The sequence below is a fragment of the Pelodiscus sinensis genome, chromosome 8 (assembly GCF_049634645.1).
Source record: "Pelodiscus sinensis isolate JC-2024 chromosome 8, ASM4963464v1, whole genome shotgun sequence".
Taxonomy (NCBI): Eukaryota; Metazoa; Chordata; order Testudines; family Trionychidae; genus Pelodiscus; species Pelodiscus sinensis.
The window spans coordinates 48880947-48899084 of NC_134718.1; the positions used below are offsets into that span (position 1 = coordinate 48880947).

Below are 18138 nucleotides of genomic sequence, written 5' to 3' on the forward strand. Positions count from 1 at the left end.
CGTTATCATCATCTAAAAACTGAGTCAAATTAATTACAATTAGCACACTTCATTAACTAGAGGCATTCTGAACCAGTCTGCATGAAGGTGCTACTGAAAGACAGAATTCTGATTTCCAACACTGTAAATGAAAAATGTGTATTTTCTTATGAACTCTTAACTTATTCTCTGTAGTTGGTTAAACAAAATATTTTCCATCATCTATCTCATCTTGCAGGTTTCTAAGGCAGCATTTAAAATAGCATGCACCGGCATTTAATTCACTGTTCCATAAGAGGAAGAGAGATGAATTTAGTGACAGGCAATATTAAAGAAGGTTCAGACCCTTATGGAAAATTTTAAAAATGCCGCTATTCACTCAAATTAAAAGAAATAGAAAGAAAAATAAATTTGCTTCAGCTGTGCTCATGTTACTTTCATATTTAGCATTCTCTAAATACCATGTTAAGAATTTACTCAAAGGAATGTTAATGGTATCAGCAAATTTTATAAGTACATTTGAGAATAGTTATGGAAAGTGAATTTTGAACTTTGAAACACATTTACACTGGAAAGCTAACCAGGAAACTTACAAAAAAAATTGTAAATGAAACCATCTTCATTCGTCAAACACATCCAGGTTTCTATTAAAATCATACTTAGCCCTTACACAGCACCTGTCTTCCATAGAGCTCAAAGCACTGAATGAAGTAGGTAAGTATCATCCCCAAATCACAGGTGAAGAAACAGAAAAGTTAAAAGTCACACAGCCATGGCCATCTCTATGCGGGTGCCTTGCCAGGACACAGGTGCAAAATTTCTAATCTACCAGGGGATGCTCCCCCATGGCAGTCCAGGCTTCACCCCCAACTCTACTCCTTCCTCCAAGGCTTCTCTCCCCACCTTATTTCTTCCCACTTCTACACTTACCATGTCTCTTCCCATCCCTGCCCACCCCCGCCTCTCCACCATGCAGATCAGCCCCCACTCCCTAGTGCACTGCATCCTCGCGCCTCTTTCCTTCCTCCCAGTGCCTCCTGATGCCAAGAAAAATCTGGCCCATGGTAGGTGCTAAGAGGGAGGGAGAGGTGAGAATCGGTGGAACTTGCTAGTGGGCAGGAAGCACTGGGGGAAGGGAAAGACTTTGGAAGGGGCCTGCTCAACTCCTGCTTCACCTCCCCACCTGAGAGTTTATTGAAGCCAAGGGATGGATTCGTATGCAGCATGTCAGTGACAGTGCCTAACCCACTGTTCTATTTACCAGATCATGCTGCCTTCCCATGGGCTTGTGTAGATGAACAATTAGTGCATGGCAAGCTAGGGTATATATTTACCTCATTATTGTTAGAGGGACTCTAATGTTATAATGTTGATCTGTTCATAATGCTTATAGTACAATTGTTGTGTACAGAAATTGGGTAAGGTGCACACTTAAAATGACGATTGTCATCAGTGACTGGAAAACAAAATGAAGTTTGTGGACAGTTGAACTTTGGACTTTTCCTACCTTAAATGTTACTTGTTGCTAAAATTGCACACGACACACTAGAACTGTGCTCACAGAACACTAGAACTGCACGTGGCACATCACAGCACGATAGAACTATGCACTTGGCACACTAGAACTGTGCCCACGACACTCAATCTTTGCACCCAACACACGTGCCAATTTCCCGCCAAAGAAAAGATAAAAGTGCCACGCCCCGTGAGAGGGTGTGCGCCTTTTGTCGGTGGTCTGTGAGGACAGCACCTGTTAGGCCTTGGGACTTGTGCATCACCCATCACCTGTGCCGAAGGGTCAGGATCCAGAGACGTCTCTCTGCACCAGTCATCTCAGCCTGTCACTTCCAACCAGATTACACTGCTGTGATGAAGACCCAGTAAGGACTGTAACCGCTACCACCATTTACCATCATCATCATGCTTTGGTTCCTGTGGTGAATGCCTGGGATCGAGCCAACCAGCAAGGGAACACTCCCCAAGAGCTGTTCCTCCCCAAGAGCTAACCGTAGCCTAAGGGTCGAGGTCTCAAGCACCGCTTTTACCATCAGCATGAAGTATACCTACCCTTATTTGTACTGGGAATCTTTCTATCTTCTTTCTCTTCTGTCTTTGGGGTGGAGGTTGGGATTGTTGGTTGTTGTTTTGGATTTGTTTCATGTAAGTGTCATCCTAAATTTCTATAATACATGTTGTTTAACTTTAATCTGGACTCTGAGTTTTTTTGTTAGGAAAAATCATCAGTGACAGATACAGTGTCAGGGGATTTCCCTTCTGGTAACCAGAGCACTTAACGTCTTCAATCAGATCCTTATCCTAAATCCTAAATTAAATCAAAAGATTCTATTTGTTACTGAGACTCTGGGGTAACATTATCACCTGTTGCACAGTAAGGGTACGTCTAAACTACATGGCTCTGTCAACGGAGCCATGTAGATTTGTTTGTTTGGCAAAGGGAAATGAAGCCACGATTTAAATAATGAAGCTTCATTTAAATTTAAATGGCTGCCGCGCTGAGCCGACAAACAGCTGATCAGCTGTTTGTCGGCTCAGCACGCTAGTCTGGATGCTCCCGCGCCGACCTGAAAGCCCTTTATCAACCTCCCCGGTAAACCTCATCCTACAAGGCATAACAGGGAGGTCATTCCACGAGGAGTAACAGTAGTTCGAACTAGGAAGCCTAGTCCGAACTACCTAGTTCGTGCCGCGTGTAGCCGCGCGGCACGGGGTTCGAACAAGCAGGGATTTAAAAATGGCAGCGCCCAGTTTATGCAAATGAAGCCCGGGAAATTCAAATCCCGGGCTTCATTTGCAAGTGCGGTATGCCTACATTACCCTCCTAGTTCGAACTAGGAGGGTAGTGTAGCCATACCCTAAGATATGTTGAGCTAATGAGACTGAAATTATTTGTAGACGTAATTATGCATATAAAGTAAAAAATGAAGGAATTAAGAAAAAATGTAATAGTTTTTTTGTACTGCACTGACTATATTTCTATTAAAAGAGAAGTAGTAGTGCATTACAGAGGCTGGAAGTTCAACTGGTTTCAAATATATAGCTTCTGGAACCCAAGCTGATTTTAATCATATGTGTTGCTACTGTGAAATACATGCATTGCTACTAGAACAAGGTCCAATTACATCATGAAAGAGTATTGAATGTCTGGAACTAATCATGGCTTTCAAGTGCATCCACCAGGAAAGGCCACAGGAGTACCCAGGAGTAGGTGAGCCAGAAGGTGAAGGAGCTGCGGCAGGCAGACGCCAGGGCCACCAGAGGCGGCGCTGGAGCAGGGACTGCCACCTGCCCCTACTTCCTTGCCCTCAAATGAATCCTGGGGGGTGGGGCAGTCCACGCCAGACTGGGAGGCAGCGAGCCAGAAGCTGAGGACTCTGACCCGGGTGCCGCAGAGGTGCCACCACCAGCTGTCCCAGCACCGGAGTCGGCAGGGTCGTCCGGGGAGGCCATACCAGGTAAGTGCCAGAACTGTCCCCTACCCAGGGGAGAGGTAGGGAGGGAGACAAGGGACCGTGCACATGGGCCATGCCTCCCAAGGATCATGCAGCCACCTGTTCATGTGCGAGCACATGCCATACCACCTTGGGCAGGTGGCTCCAGCTGCATGACACCAAGGGGTCGTGGCCCAATAGGCACACGCGAGTGTGAAGAGACCTGACATGCTCCCGACCCCAGGGCGGGACCCAGCAGGATGCCCACCCTTCACATGCCCCCTCTACACAGAGGCAGGGGACATCTCCCCTCCACCTCAGCCACACTATACATGGATAGGGGCTTGGGTGCAGTCTTGGGGCAGCTCCCACTCCCGGGGAGAGCCAGACATCCCAACCATGGCCTCTGTGCAAGCACGTCAGCTCTGATGGTGCAGGGCACGGTCATCCGCACCTCTCAGGGGGCACTGGGCATCATCCACTGTGTCCCCAAGGAGAAATGACCACTCCTCTTCTTTCTCCACAGATGCACCAGCTGCATGTGCAGGGCACACCACCCTGCCTGGGACATGCTCCCACACCCGAGGGCTCCTCCAGACCACCAGCATGAGGCAGTGGTACTGGGACCAGCACCTGGGGGCCCTGTGAGCCCTGCACTGCACCGTCTAGGAGGACCTGCAGCTCCACCGGGAACAGCTTGCTCAGGACCTTGCCATGTGCTCACACCTGCAGGCCCTGCTGCAGAGCTTGCTGTCCCGTGTCGCCCCAGTGCCTGCTGCCCCACCAGCTACTGTTCCTCTTCCCACTCCTGCCCCCCCACCTCTCCCTCCTCAACCTCCTCAATCTCTACACCCTCCTCCCCATTCCGCTGGGGACTCCAAGGCCCCCGCACCCACCATGCTGGGAGACATGTGGCTCTACGAGACCCCCCCACCCCTGCGCGCTGAGCTTCCCCTCCCCCTTCTTCCCCTTGCTTCCCCCTTCTAGCTCCCTCCTCCCAGTTTTCTCCCCTCCCCTCTCCCACCTTCTCTCCTTCCCTCTCCCTCCTCCTTTCCCCAGTCTCCTCAGAGTTTCATTCCCCCTCCCCAGTTTTGTTCAATAAACCCAGTTAATATTTTTGAAAAAAAGTATATTTTATTTGACATCAAGAAGGGGGGTTAGGGAGGGGTAAGTGGAAGGACGTGAGGGAGGAATGGGGCAGGAGCCCCCGATGAGGAGGACCGGGGTGGCTCTGAGGGCTCCTCAGAGTGGATGCTGTCCCTCAGGGCCTCCTGGATCCCCGATGGACCTCCCGGATGGCAGCCTGTAGCAAGTGCAGCCAAGCTGATGGCAACAACCCCACGAGACGCACCGGTGTGCCCAGGAACAGGTCTGGTTCCATGTTGCAGAGTGCTGTGGTGTCCCGAGTGAGGGCAAGCAGAGCACTTCGAGACATAAATGCTTTGCTGTCCCTCAGCGAGGTAGACCAGCAAGCAAAGAAACCTGAGAACTGTCTGTCCGGGATAGGGGGTCGGGTCCTTTTAAGCACAGACCTTGGATAGCCTGAGGCAGTAGCCACACACACTAAGTCCGATCATGATGCCCTGCTGGCACTGGTTCTGACCAGCCTTACCTTCGATTCAGGGTCCACTCAATGTGGACGCGCTATTTCGAATTAGAAAAATGCTATTTCAATTTAGTTTTTGTCTAGACGCGTTATTTCGAATTAGCTTAATTCAAATTAACTTGTTCAAAACAAGTTAATTTGAAATAGCACTGTAGTGTGGACATACCCCCAGTTTCCAAACTAAATTAAGTAAAGTGAGAATTCTGGGATCATGGTAGGTGTTGAAGGGGGCATAGCCAGGGCACACTATGCTCCAGAGATCTTGAACCAACCTATAACAACTCAAACCAGCTTCCCAGAATTGCTGAGTATGGAAAGTGCAAAGTGGTAGCCAGGTATCTATATTCCTTTCTCCATCTGTGAGGTCTACCCAAACTCAGTGCCATCTGAGGATCTAAATTCTAGATTCTTTGGGATGGAGGACAAAAACACATTAAACGCCACATGTCCTCCTATCAAAGAACTCTACCATTCATTTCATAGCAAAGCTTTCCTGTAGTCAATAGTACTCATTGCCAGGTTTCCAAAAATTGTGATTAAAATCAACTATGTGCCCATCAACAATGCCCTTCATCAAGAAGGTAGTGTTTAGAGATGCATTTTCTGATTATCATATAAAGTATGCCTATACTGCAGGGGTTGTCCAGAAAAAAACACACTTACGTCCACACTGCTATAGCATTCTTTTGACAGAAAGTCGAAAGAACAGAGGGGTTTTTCTGACAGTGGTAAACCTCTTTCTACTAGGAAGAAGCCTTTTTCTGAAAGAGCTTTTTCAGAAAAAGGCTTGTGTGGACGAAGCTTTTTTTTCTTTTTTTCTAAAAAAGAGGTCTTCAGGAAATAACACAGGTGCCCTGGTGGCCACTCCATTCAAACTAATCAGAACTCTATAGTTCCTGTCTCCTGCCAGATCTTAAAACTGCAGGCATCCAGAACAAGCCTTGTGGTAGGAAGCCAACCCTGGGAGCTGCACTTGGCCACACGGCTCTGACTGGCACCCACATTTGGACCCGTGGCCCAGCCACAAGCCCTCCGAAACCCCCCTGGCCCTCACAGGGAGCAACACCACAGCTCTCAGGACCCAGCCAGGGGGAGCAAACAGTGTGCACCCTCCTGGTCCAGAGCGAAGATCCTGTCCCTCCTCCGGCAAAGTGGGGAGGAGGAGACCATGCGGGATCTCTGCCCCCAGCACAGAAATGCCGACATCTATGGCCGGATGGCCGAAGCCCTGGTGGAGAGGAGATACCCTTTCCCTCCCGGACATTGGAACAAGTCCCAAGTAAGGGGAAGGAGCTCCACCAGAGCCAGGGAGTGCAGCTCCCACACTGGGACAGAACCCTACTCCTGCCCCTAATTTCAGGAGCTCCACCAGATTCTGGGGAAACCTTTTCCCCACCCATGGTGGTGGACTCGGAGCTTGAGACGCTCGTTGTCGCCCGCCTGGAGCTCCTTGCTGAGAAGGAGGAGAAGGAACATCAGGTGCAGGAGGAAGAGGACACAGCCAGTACTGTCACCCTCACGCTCAAGCCGGTACCCCAGGCATCCTCTGATGGCAGGGAGGGATCATCAGGTGAGTGCTCTCAGTTTTACACACACACACACACACACACACACACACACACACACACACACACACACACACAGTGCGGGGGAGGCGGGCGAGACAGGTGTGATTGTTGCTTGGCCTTCTCTGCCTGGACATCGTGCTGCAGTCCATGCATGTGGAAGCATGTGCAAAACCAGTCTGGCCACGTGGCCTCAGGAGGCAGCCATGGAACACCCCCAGGATCCTGCTGACAGCTTCGAGAAGGCCACACATCTGACCCCTGGAAGCAGGCTGGGCACAAGGGTGCTTGCATGACCCCATAGAGACCGAGAAGGGCTGCACAAGCACACAGGCATGCCTGCACACGCAAGGCACCACCCACTCCCGTGGACAGCGCTGTCAGGCGCAAGTGTGTGTGCAGGCCCCTCTCCTACCCATGGGATTCCACTGTGGCTGGATACTTCCCTTGCTTGCTTGTTCGTGGGACAGGGGGAAGCGGGAAGCATGGTCCCCTTAGCACCTCGGGGCCACACATGGCCTTGCTCCTAGGACATCTCCATCCTCTGGCCCAAGGACTGTTGGTTGCTGCTCACAGAGGACAAGGCCTCAGGGACAGTTTGTGCCTGGGTGACTGACTGCCTCTTTATTCTCCACAGCCAGACCAGCCATCACTGAGGGGTGATCCACGCCACCCGAGGCAGCTACAAGCTCACGAGGGTTCATGAGGACCTCCTGTGGCAGCATGTGGGCATCCTGTGTGACATGCAGTAGACCCTAGTGCAGAAGGTTCAGGAGGATGCTGAGTGGTGGAGTCGCATGTGTGACCAGCTTGTGTGGCAGGGTAACAACACGTGTCCCATCATACGGGAAATGATAGCACACTCGGCTGCTGTCCCTACTCCTGCCTCCCACCCTCCTGCCCCCTCTGCTATGCCCATTCCCCCTCCGTCCCTCTGCTATGCCCATTCCCCCCATCCCCAAAGCAATGTCTCTGCCCTCTATCCCTGCTATACCTCTGCCATCCCTGATCCCAGCCCCCCCTCCTGCACACCCACCTGTTGTCCCAGGCCCCACCCAACCCTAAGTTCGCCGAGGACCCCGGAGCCAACATGTAACTTCCAGCCACCCCATGTGTCACTCCCAGCCCTGAACCCCCCTTCTCCCTCTCCCATCTAGGTTCTCAGCCCCCTTCCTGCACAGCTTATTTTATTCTAAAAAAAAAAAATACAAAGTTTGTTTTGTTCAAATCAAAACAGGTGTGTTTATTGAAAGTTCAGGGAAGGGGTGAAAAGTGGTTGTGGTGGGAAAGGGATAGTAGAGCAAGGCACAGGCCTCCCGTGGGGAGGCCCTGGGGAGAGTTACTGGGGTCCCGGTGAGTAACTCTCCCTCAGGGCCTCCTGGATGCGCACACCCAACTGATGGGCCTGGTGGCAGTCCATGGCTGTTTGAAGGCCCTCTCTTTGTGGCTGGCCTCTCCCCCCACTCCGGTAGGAAGGCGTCCCCCTTCCTCTCCACAGTGTTGTGGAGAACACAACATGCTGACACCACCTCAGGGATGTTGTGCTTCCCCACGTCGAGGCCGGTCAGGAGGCACCTGAACTGAGCCTTTAGGCATCTGAAGGAGCATTCGACCTGCATGAGGTCCAGGCTGAGGAGAGCATTGAATTGGTCCCTGCTGGGGTCCAGGTGGTCTGTGTACGGCTTCATCAGCCACGGCATCAGGGGGTCGACAGCGTCCCCCATGACGCACAGTGGCATTTGCACGTCCCAACCCCAAAGTCACATTGGGGGAAGAATGTGCCAGCCTCCAGCTTCTGATAGAGGCTGGAGTTTCTCAATACATGGGCGTCATGTGCCCTTCCCAACCACCCAACGAAAATGTCTGTAAACTGTCCATGGTGATTGACCAGGGCCCGCAGAACCATTGAGAAATCACCCTTCCTGTTAATATACTGGGCAGCTCAATGATGTGGTGTGCAGACTGGGATATGGGTTCCATCAATTTCCCCCCTGCAGTCGGGGATCCCCAGGGCAGCAAATCCTAAGACGATTGGGTCCAGGTTTCCCAAGTGAAGAGTTGGAATTGATGGCCCTCACAACCTGCAGAAGAAGACAAACAAACAGACAAAACAGAGAATGAGAGGGAGTGCCTGAGCCTTTGGGAGGTGCCCACCCCTCCCCTTTTGTCCCTTCAAACATCCCATGAGGCTGCCCCCCTAGCAGCAGGGCTGTGTGAGGGTGGGACGGCACAACCCCCGGGGACAGGGCTTCCTCCTCCACTCCAGCTCACCCCCCCTGCACCCTCCTCTTTCCCTAGGGTCTCCCTTTCCAGGACTTTCCCCCTTCCACCTGCTGCAGGAACTGCAGCCCAAGAGTGCCTTACCTCTATGAGGAGGGCCCCAATGGTGGACTTCCCCATGCTGAACTAGTTGCCCACCATCCAGTAATGGTCTGGGGTGGTGAGCTTCCAGATGGCGATGGTGACCCACTTCTCCAGGGAGATGGTGTGCCACAGGTGGGTGCCCTCATTGGAGGGCAGGGGCTAGCCAGGCACACAGCTCCATAAAGGTGGCCTTCCACATGTGGAAGTTTTGGAGCCATTGCTGGTCATCCCACTGCTCCATAACCAGCCAATCCCACCAGTCAGAACTGGTGTCCAGCCTTGAAACGTGTCTCTCCACTGTGGTGTGAGGTTGCAAGTGTCTTGCTCCCACATACAGGGAGAAGATCTCAGTGTCGAGCTCATGCAGGGCCATGAAGGAAGCCTCCACAAATGTCTACAGAAACTGCAGCATGGCAGTGTGGGGCCATCATATGCCCAGAGGCATCTCTGGCTCCATGGCAAGGAGTGTGCTGTGGTGTACAAAAGCTGGGCAACCAGAGCATGCACTGGTAAAGCTTTGCTGTCCCTCGGAGAGGTAGGCAAGCATGCAGCAGAAGCAGAGAAACGGCTGTCCAGGGGGATCCCTTTAAGTGCGTGTCTCAGCTAGGCTTAGGCAACAGCACTCTGAAGCAACTAGTGACCTAATGCCCTGTCTGAACTGGTTCCAGGTGGCCTTATATGTAAAATAGCATCCACCATTGCACTTTGGCTGTGTAGATGCTCTCTTTCGAAAAAAGGTTTTCCAGAAGATCTCTTCCGGAAAAGCTTCTTCCGGAAGAAGCTTGCAGTCTAGATGTAGTCACAGGAATTTAGCATTAAGGCTATCGGTTTGAACAGATAAGTCCCCATCCATGAAGTGCAATTTTCCCCCTTTATTTTTAGTATTGGCCCAACTCATTTCAATTTCTTTGTAATCTTAGAAGTACAGGCAAATATGTCAGCACACCTTGTGATTTATGTTTACTGTACAGTGTCTATTGTTGCTACCATGAGTAATGTATCTCAGTTATCAACTAAAACCATCATTTTCTGTTGAGACCTTGTATTTAGCTCACTTTTCAATCATATGCTGCATGCTTTTTGGAATGTTAGTGAAGCTGAGGGTGCTGGCGTATGTGTTTCACTGACACATATTGTGAGCAATTTAATGTTGAATGTGGAACTTTTTAATTAATTCTTTTAACTAGACTGTCTAATTGCTACATTCACTTTAACAAGTTTTTGCCTATAGACCATTTCAATGAGGTTAGTTATTGACCTCCTCCCTGATTTATTTGCTTTGAATTGAATAGACATGGTGTATTTATTTTTACCCTGGCAAATGCAAGCAATTAAATCAGATAAATTGAACGTGATTTACTGAAGAAGTGGCTTGTTTCATATACTGACATCTACAGTGACAACACTTCTATGCTGCAGCAAGTCATGCTGCAAATAGTCCTCCTCAGAGATCACAATCCAGACATCACTCTCTATAAAAGAACTCTGAGTTTCAAACTTCAGAGTGTTTTAGAAAATCGCTTTTAATACTCCAACTCCATTTCAACCCACATTACCATGACGCAGCCCATCTCCCATCCTGCACTGATGTGCAAAGATGGGCTGAGAATGACTTGGTATCCTTCAGAATTTCCAGGCTAGATCTATGGTGGATGATTAGAAATTGTGGATAGTATATTTTATTATATGGGGATTTTGGGGAGGGGATTGTTCTAAATTCATTGCTGCATTCTCCTTGTATAAAAGGAAGGTGGTGGCATTAAACAGTAGCAATGACATTCACACTGATAGATCTAGAAGAGACCTGCACCCCCATTCTCCTCCACCCCAAAATATTAACCTTACTTACAAATATCACTTTATGATACTAAAACCCAAACTGTTTCATCAAACTCACTTATTTTGCACTATTTATATTTCTTTATTCTGGCTAAAATTTACCCTCGAGTGAAGTGTCCACATAAGGCTCCTCATATCAACCCATTTCTGCTGTGGGAATGAACAGGAAGAGCTGCAAGCAGAGTAATCATGCAAAGAGACCTCTGTCTCTGAACTGGTTTAGAGGGTCTGCAGCTTGTACTCCAATTCTCTGAACCTATCCCACAGAGAAGGAAGGCTATTAATGTCATGCTTCCTCTGCATTTCACCCCTTCCCCCTGAACAACATCAAAAATTCCAATTACTCAGGCTTAATGCAATGAAGATAATTTCACTCTACAAACATTTTTTTCAGCTCGGATAGTCTCTTTTATTCATTTCTAAGTAGTCAGTGTCTCCCATTCACTTACAGTCACTTTCTAGTCCATTTCACCTTCAGATGGTCATGAAACTCAATACTGAATGTTCTTAAGATTCTAAGTCCATATCATCTTAGATTCTAAGTCAAGATGTGATCATCTAGTCTGATCTGGTGCACGGCACAGGCACAGAATTTCCCCCCAAACCATTTCCAGAGCAGAGCTTTTAGAAAAATTCCAGTCTTGATCTTAAAATGATCAGGGAAGTAGCATCCACCACAATTGTTTGTAAGTTGTTCCAATGGTTAATTATACTCACTGTTAAAAATCTACACCTTGTTTCCAGTCTGAATATGTCTAGCTTCAGCTTCCAGTCATTCGGATCATGCTATACTTTTATCTGTTACATGGAAGAGACCATTATTAAACATTTCCCCATGTGGGAATGTATACACTATAAGCAAGTGACCACTATCCTTCTTTATACTGAGCTTGGGGGCAGTGGGTGAACCCTTAGCCTGCGAAGGCTAGCCACCACCCCCCTGTTCCAGCCCTTTCACTTTCCATGGGAGCCCAAGTAGTCCATCCAGCACCCCAAAATCACCCACTGTGGGTGCTGGCTCCTGCCCAAGGATAGTGGCCCTGGAGCATTGGAGAGCCAGCATAGTTCCAGACTTCCCTAATCTTAGAGTTGCTGGAGAGCTGGACAGCACGGCTTCAGCTTCTCCCAACCCCAGAGCCTCAGATGGTATAGCCCAGCCTCCTCAGGCCACATTGGCCAGCCTGACTCCCAGCCAATCCTCTACCAATGAAGTTGTAATGATCATGAGGATTAGCCAGGAGCCTGGGAACGAAGGGTACGTCTACACTACAGCGCTAGTTCGAACTAACTTAGTTCGAATTAGTTAATTCGAACTAAGCTAATTCGAACTAACGCGTCTAGAACTAAAAACTAGTTCTAATTAGCGTTTTGCTAATTCGAACTAGCAAGTCCACATTGAGTGGACTCTGAACAGGGCTTAAAGATGGCCGGAAGCAGTGCCGGCAGGGCATAAGAGGAGGACTTAGAGCATGGAGATGCTGTCTCAGGCTAGCCAAGGGCTGCACTTAAAGGGTCCCGACCCCCACCCCGGACACACAGTTCTAAGGGGTGCCCCACTTGCAAAGAAGTTCTGGCTTGGAGTGCCCGGAGTACCCACACTGGGCACATCACACCACTCGGCCATCAGCCCGGCTGCACTTGCCGCAGGCTGCCATCTGGGGAGAGTGGGCAATTGGGGGGCTGCAGGACAGCTTCCACCCCCAGAAGCCCGCAGAGCCAGCCCAGTCCTCCCCATCGGGGGCTCGTACCCCATTCCTCCCTCACCTCCTTCCACTTACCCTTCCCTAGCCCCCCTTCTTATTGATGTACAAAATAAAGATAACGTTTCTTCCAACATTGACTCTGTCTTTATTGAACAAAACTGGGGGAGACTGGGAAAAGGAGGTGGGAGAGGGGAAGAGAAAGGCTGGGAGAGTGGAGGGCAACTAACATGATCAGGGGTTGGGAACAGGTCCCAGATGAAGAAAGGCTACAGAGACTGGGACTGTTCAGCTTAGAAAAGAGGAGACGGAGGGGGGACAGGATAGAGATCTCTAAAAGCAGGGGTTGGGTGGAGACAGTGCATTCAGAAAAGTTCTTCCTGAGTTCCCATAAAGAAGGGCTAGAGGACACCAAAGGAAAGGAATGGGTAGCAGGCTTCAAACTAGTAACAGAAAGTTGTTGTTCTTGACAAAGCAAATAGTTAACCTGCGGAACTCCTTGCTGCAGGAGGCTGTGAAGGCTACAACTAGAACAGAGTTTAAAGGGAAGTGAGATCAAGTCATGGAGGTTGGGTCCATGGAGTGGTCTTAGCCAGGGGGTAGGAGTGGTGTCCCTGCCCAAAGTTTGTGGAAGGCTGGAGAGGGATGGCATGAGACAAATGGCTTGGTCACTGTCTTCGGTCCATCCCCTCCAGGGTCCCTAGGGTTGGCCGCTGTCAGCAGACAGGCTACTGGGCTAGATGGACCTTTGGTCTGACCCAGGATGGCCATTGTAAGCTCAGGGCTCAGGGTCGGGGGTCTCAGTGGACCCCCTTGATTTTCATGCACACCTGCTCTTGGGTGGCCAGGCTGGCAGCTCTCCTACCCTAGACGGCCACTTTCCTGTGCCTAGTGCGGAGATCGTGGACGAGGTCCACGATGTCCGCACTAGCCCAGGAATGTGCCCGCCTCTTGCGGTCCAGGGCAAGCTCCCGGGAGCTGCCAGCCTGGTCCCGGGAAGAGGGGGTGGGCTGGGGGACATCGGGTGGGTGGCTCTGTGCCGTGCCAGGTGCAGGGTCTGCTGGCTGGGTGCTGGCAGGCTTGCACCTGGCATGGGCATCATAGCCAGCCCGTGCCCCTTTAAGGGGTCCGGGGCCGGGAGGGGGGCATAGAGTTTCCCTGGTGTTGGCCAGAGTGGCCACCAGGGAAACTTGGGGAGGGCTAGCCTCCCACTAGTTCGAATTAAGGGGCTACACACCCCTTAATTCGAACTAGCTAGTTCGAACTAGGCTTAATCCTCGTAAAATGAGGTTTACCTAGTTCGAACTAAGCGCTCCGCTAGTTTGATTCAAATTCGAACTAGCGGAGCGCTAGTGTAGCGCCTAGGAAAGTTAGTTTGAACTAACGTCTGTTAGTTCAAACTAACTTTTCAGTGTAGACATACCTGAAGGGTTTAACCTTACTTAAGTCAGATAGAGTTGGCCAATAGGAATGTAGGTCGGAATTTCAAACTGGGACAAAGGAATTTTGGGGTTTTCTCTTTTTTGTCTCTGGGGCAGTTTTCTCTCCAGCTACTGAGGAAGTCAGACAGAATGTCTCCCTGCAAGAACAGACTCTTCACTCTTCTGTAAGTAGGGTAAAGTTTAGATACATTTGTTCAGTTTTATTGTTTGATGGTTTGGGAAATGGGATCTGATGTCTGTGCATTTAAAAATGGGTTTTGCTCTCCTTTGTAACTAAGCTCCTGGCCCATGGTGGGTTTCCCCTCCATGAATATACTACTTTGTGACTTTTCCATCTAGTCATTATGCTTTCAACAGGAATATTGTGGTGATGATAAAAGTTCTCTTTTCTTTTTATTAACCTGGTATTGGTTAATTTTTGTGTCCTGGTTTGTACTTTAGGGGTGTGATTTCCCAAGTAGTCTCTCCCTGGTTTCTTTATCATTACTTGGGTGGTGGCAGCGGAGTTTTATCCACAAAATCTAGGTTAAGATTTTGGGGGAAAGTTTTTTACCAAAGCCTGAAAAGATAAGGTTTGGGGAGACTTTTGTGGGCCCCCAATTCTGCATTTATTGTGCCAGAGTGGGGAAGGAGCCTTGACAGAAGCCCACTCTCACAGCTGAGTCACCAGCCCCAGCATTGGGCAGGCAGCATAGCCAGAGCAGCAGGAGCCTCTGGCACAGGAACAGCAGGCAGGAAAGGGTCTGGAGTTGGAGGATGGGCAGGACCACATCAAGCAGTTTGGGAAGGCAGAGCCTTCCTGTACCTATGATACCTGCTGCCCATGGGTAAGCTAAATAGACTGTACTTGAGTCTAGTATTATAAGGCATGTATTCTAATATTCTAATCATTTTTGTGGCTCTTCTGAGTCCTCTCCAATGTATCAACTATTTTCTTGCATTTTGATCACCAGAACTGGAAAATATATTCCAGAAGTAAAATAACCTCTCTACTCATATTTCAGATTCCCTTATTTATGTATTTAAGGATCACATTAGGCCTTTTAGCCACAATGTCACACTGGGCATTCACAGTTGGCTGATTATTCACCATTACCCACTAAATTTTCTTCACAGTCACCACTTCCCAGAATATAATCCCTGAGCCTCTAATATAGCCTATATTCTTTGATCCTAAATATATGAATTTACCTTTAGTCAGAGTAAAACACATATTGTTTGCCTGTACCCAATTTACCAACAGATTCAGATTACTCTAGTAGTGACCGGTCGCCTTTATTATTTACCACTCCTCCAGTTTGGCTATGTCTTCACAGCAGCGTTTTTTCAGAACAACAAAATGTGCATCCACACAGCAATCTATTATTGAGAAATAACGTTCAGGTGGAGGACTTCCGACTCTGACTTCTATAACCCTCATTTCACGAGAGTAAGGGAAGTCTAAGGAAAAGTGTTCTTCTTTCTACTTCCTGCTGTGTAGACAGTGTCAAAAGCTGGATTAAGCTATTTTAACTTCAGCTATGCAACTGACCTAGCTGAAGTTGTGTATCTTAATTTGACTTTTGCCCTTATGTGTAGACATGCCTTTTTTGTGTCATCCACAAAAGTTATCAGTGATTATTATGTTTTCTTCCAATCGATTAAAAAAAAAGTTAATGTTTGGATTTCAATCATGTATGAGAAAGGTTTACTTATTTAAATAATAACCAGTATAGAAAGAAATTGTTTTAATTCCAATTTCTAGAGGTCTTAAGCTCTCTAAAAGTTTATTTTTATAAAGAGAAAATAATGCACCACTTTAGGCTAAATTCAGTTGAACAGTTCTATTTGTGGTTGTACCAGCATTTTCATTATTGATTCCAATTATATTTTGTTGGGCAAGGATCTATAATAAAAAACATTGTGAAGATTAAAATTTAGCAAACAGTTTCATTTTTAACACTGTTTGAAAGATGTTGCATTCCTTACACATCCCATACTTCCACTGAAATGTTTTTTTCTTGTTACTATTTAGATTCTAATGAATAAAAAAAGTGGGTTATTTTTAAATATGCAAATTGACAGGTGGCAAAGTTTGTGATATGGACCAATAAAATACTCCTCCTATTCTGCAGCAACTTTTCACAAAATCTGCCTGATGATTTTAATTATGATAAATTACTGAGCTTGCACCAGCCAAAAAAATCACATTAGACAATATTAGACTGTTGTGAATTTGTTATATATTTTATAATATAATTACATTTTAAAACTATATGACTGTACAATTCTACTTTTCAATAATTCACAAAGTACTGTACACTTACTTGAAGAAACGAAATTACAATAAGTTTGTGACCAAAAAAATGAAAATAAGGAAAAACACTTTCAAGTCTGACCTGCAATACAGAAGGCATCTTCTCAAATTACTTATATTATACGTATGCATTGTCCTACCCAAAAATCCTGAGGCTTTTATTACTTTGTGTAACAATTCACTGTACTTTCAGCATGCTTTCTGCTTACTAAAATTAGTATTGTGCAACAGACTTCAGTGTTTTTGTGTCAAAGAAGAAATAATAAATTCCCTATTGTTTTTTTTTTTTCTAGCTGGTGTATCACTGTGTTTGCAAGTAGTGATAAAATTGGCAATCAAGTCAGCTATAAGTCTTGCTTTTATATTAACCAGTCTCTTTTTCTTTCTTGGGGCAGATTATTTGACATGTGAGACTCACAAACTCATTTAAAACACAGTTTTCATCAGACAGAATAGGTTCACTCAGACAAGAGCCTACCATGCCCACATTCCAATTTACGTTGACTCTCTGCAGGGGCTCCAACAACTGTATTTTCAGTTCAGCAGTCCAGTCAGGGAAATTGGGTGAAGAAGTACTTTCAGTCCTAAAGGGAGGGAAGAGTAAGTAATTCAGGGAATGTCTACACTACCCCGCTAGTTCGAACTAGCGGGGGTAATGTAGTCATCTGCAGTTGCAAATGAAGCCCGGGATTTGAATTTCCCGGGATTAGGCTTCTAATCCGAACTAGCTGTACTCCTCGTTCCACGAGGAGTACAGCTAGTTCGGATTAGAAGCCTAATCCGAACTAGCTACTCCATGCCACGTGTAGCCGCGCGGCACGAGGTTCGAACTAGCCAGCATTTAAAAATGGCGCTGGCCGGCTTCATGCAAATGAAGCCCGGGAAATTCTAATCCCGGGCTTCATTTGCAACTGCGGATGACTACATTACCCCCGCTAGTTCGAACTAGTGGGGTAGTGTAGACATACCCTCAGAGAATGGGCTCTTTAAGCAGAAGACACTATCCCGCCTCAGTTTCCCAACTAAAATTTAAGGAAGAACAGAATAAGCAATTTTTACGATTGATGGGTATGTAAAACAAGCAGGGGATTTTGGTTTAAATGTATAAGTCTTTGTAAAATATGACAATTGTCTATATTCTAATATAAAAGGCTCTTCACTCCATCAAGAATATTATGCTTCCCTACTGTATTCCTTTGAGGATTTTTTTAAACTATAGTTCCAAGTACCTAAGAGCTGTACATTTTCTGAAGAAAACATTACATATTGCTGATCTAGGAATACTAGAAGGTTTACATTAATTTTTCAGTTCTCTCATTGTGCTGTGATATCCATGCAGCACTCTGTGAAATCCACAGGAGGCACTCACTGTCCTCTGCAAAATGAAAAAGAAAATAATTTTATAGTGCAAGTGAGCAACTATCATGAACAAATTGTAACAATTTAATATGTTTATTGAACGCTACATTTTCAGCACCTTCAGCAGGCTCTTGCACCTTTTGGGATCCATTGTATAGATCAAATAACTAGCTATCTGTCCCCTCCGGCAATAAAATGTTAATAGACTAAAGCTTTTGAATTGCATTACTATGTGAGTGATGCAATTTAGTGTTATAAGATGCCATCAATAATACATAAAAGGTATTGTATAACGCAATATGATGATTTTAATTCCTAAAAGCAAGTCTGAAGAAACACTGGCTGAAATACAGCATTGCGTAGGTTATGACAGTGTTTATATAGTCCTGTTAAATTTCATATGCTGTGAAATGGACAAAGAAATATGAAAGCATTTTTTTTAAAATCAACCAACTTAATGAAGGCATAATTCTAAAAGGTCCCTGCACACTGAAGCTAAATCATCATGTCTTTTTTACCTTTAATTAACTGTGCAGAAA

The 18138-nt window shown here is 47.1% G+C and overlaps 1 long non-coding RNA gene across 1 annotated transcript; it reads right to left on the minus strand.

Annotated features, from left to right (window-relative positions):
* Window positions 1-7863: 7863 nt before the first annotated feature.
* LOC142830507 (uncharacterized) lies at window positions 7864-17735 on the minus strand. The gene is made up of 4 exons (XR_012905803.1): window positions 17537-17735; window positions 16719-16824; window positions 11520-11600; window positions 7864-8680 (listed from the first exon to the last, which is right to left on the minus strand). It is a non-coding gene; the product is annotated as an uncharacterized LOC142830507 (long non-coding RNA).
* Between the last annotated feature and the right edge of the window lie 403 nt (window positions 17736-18138).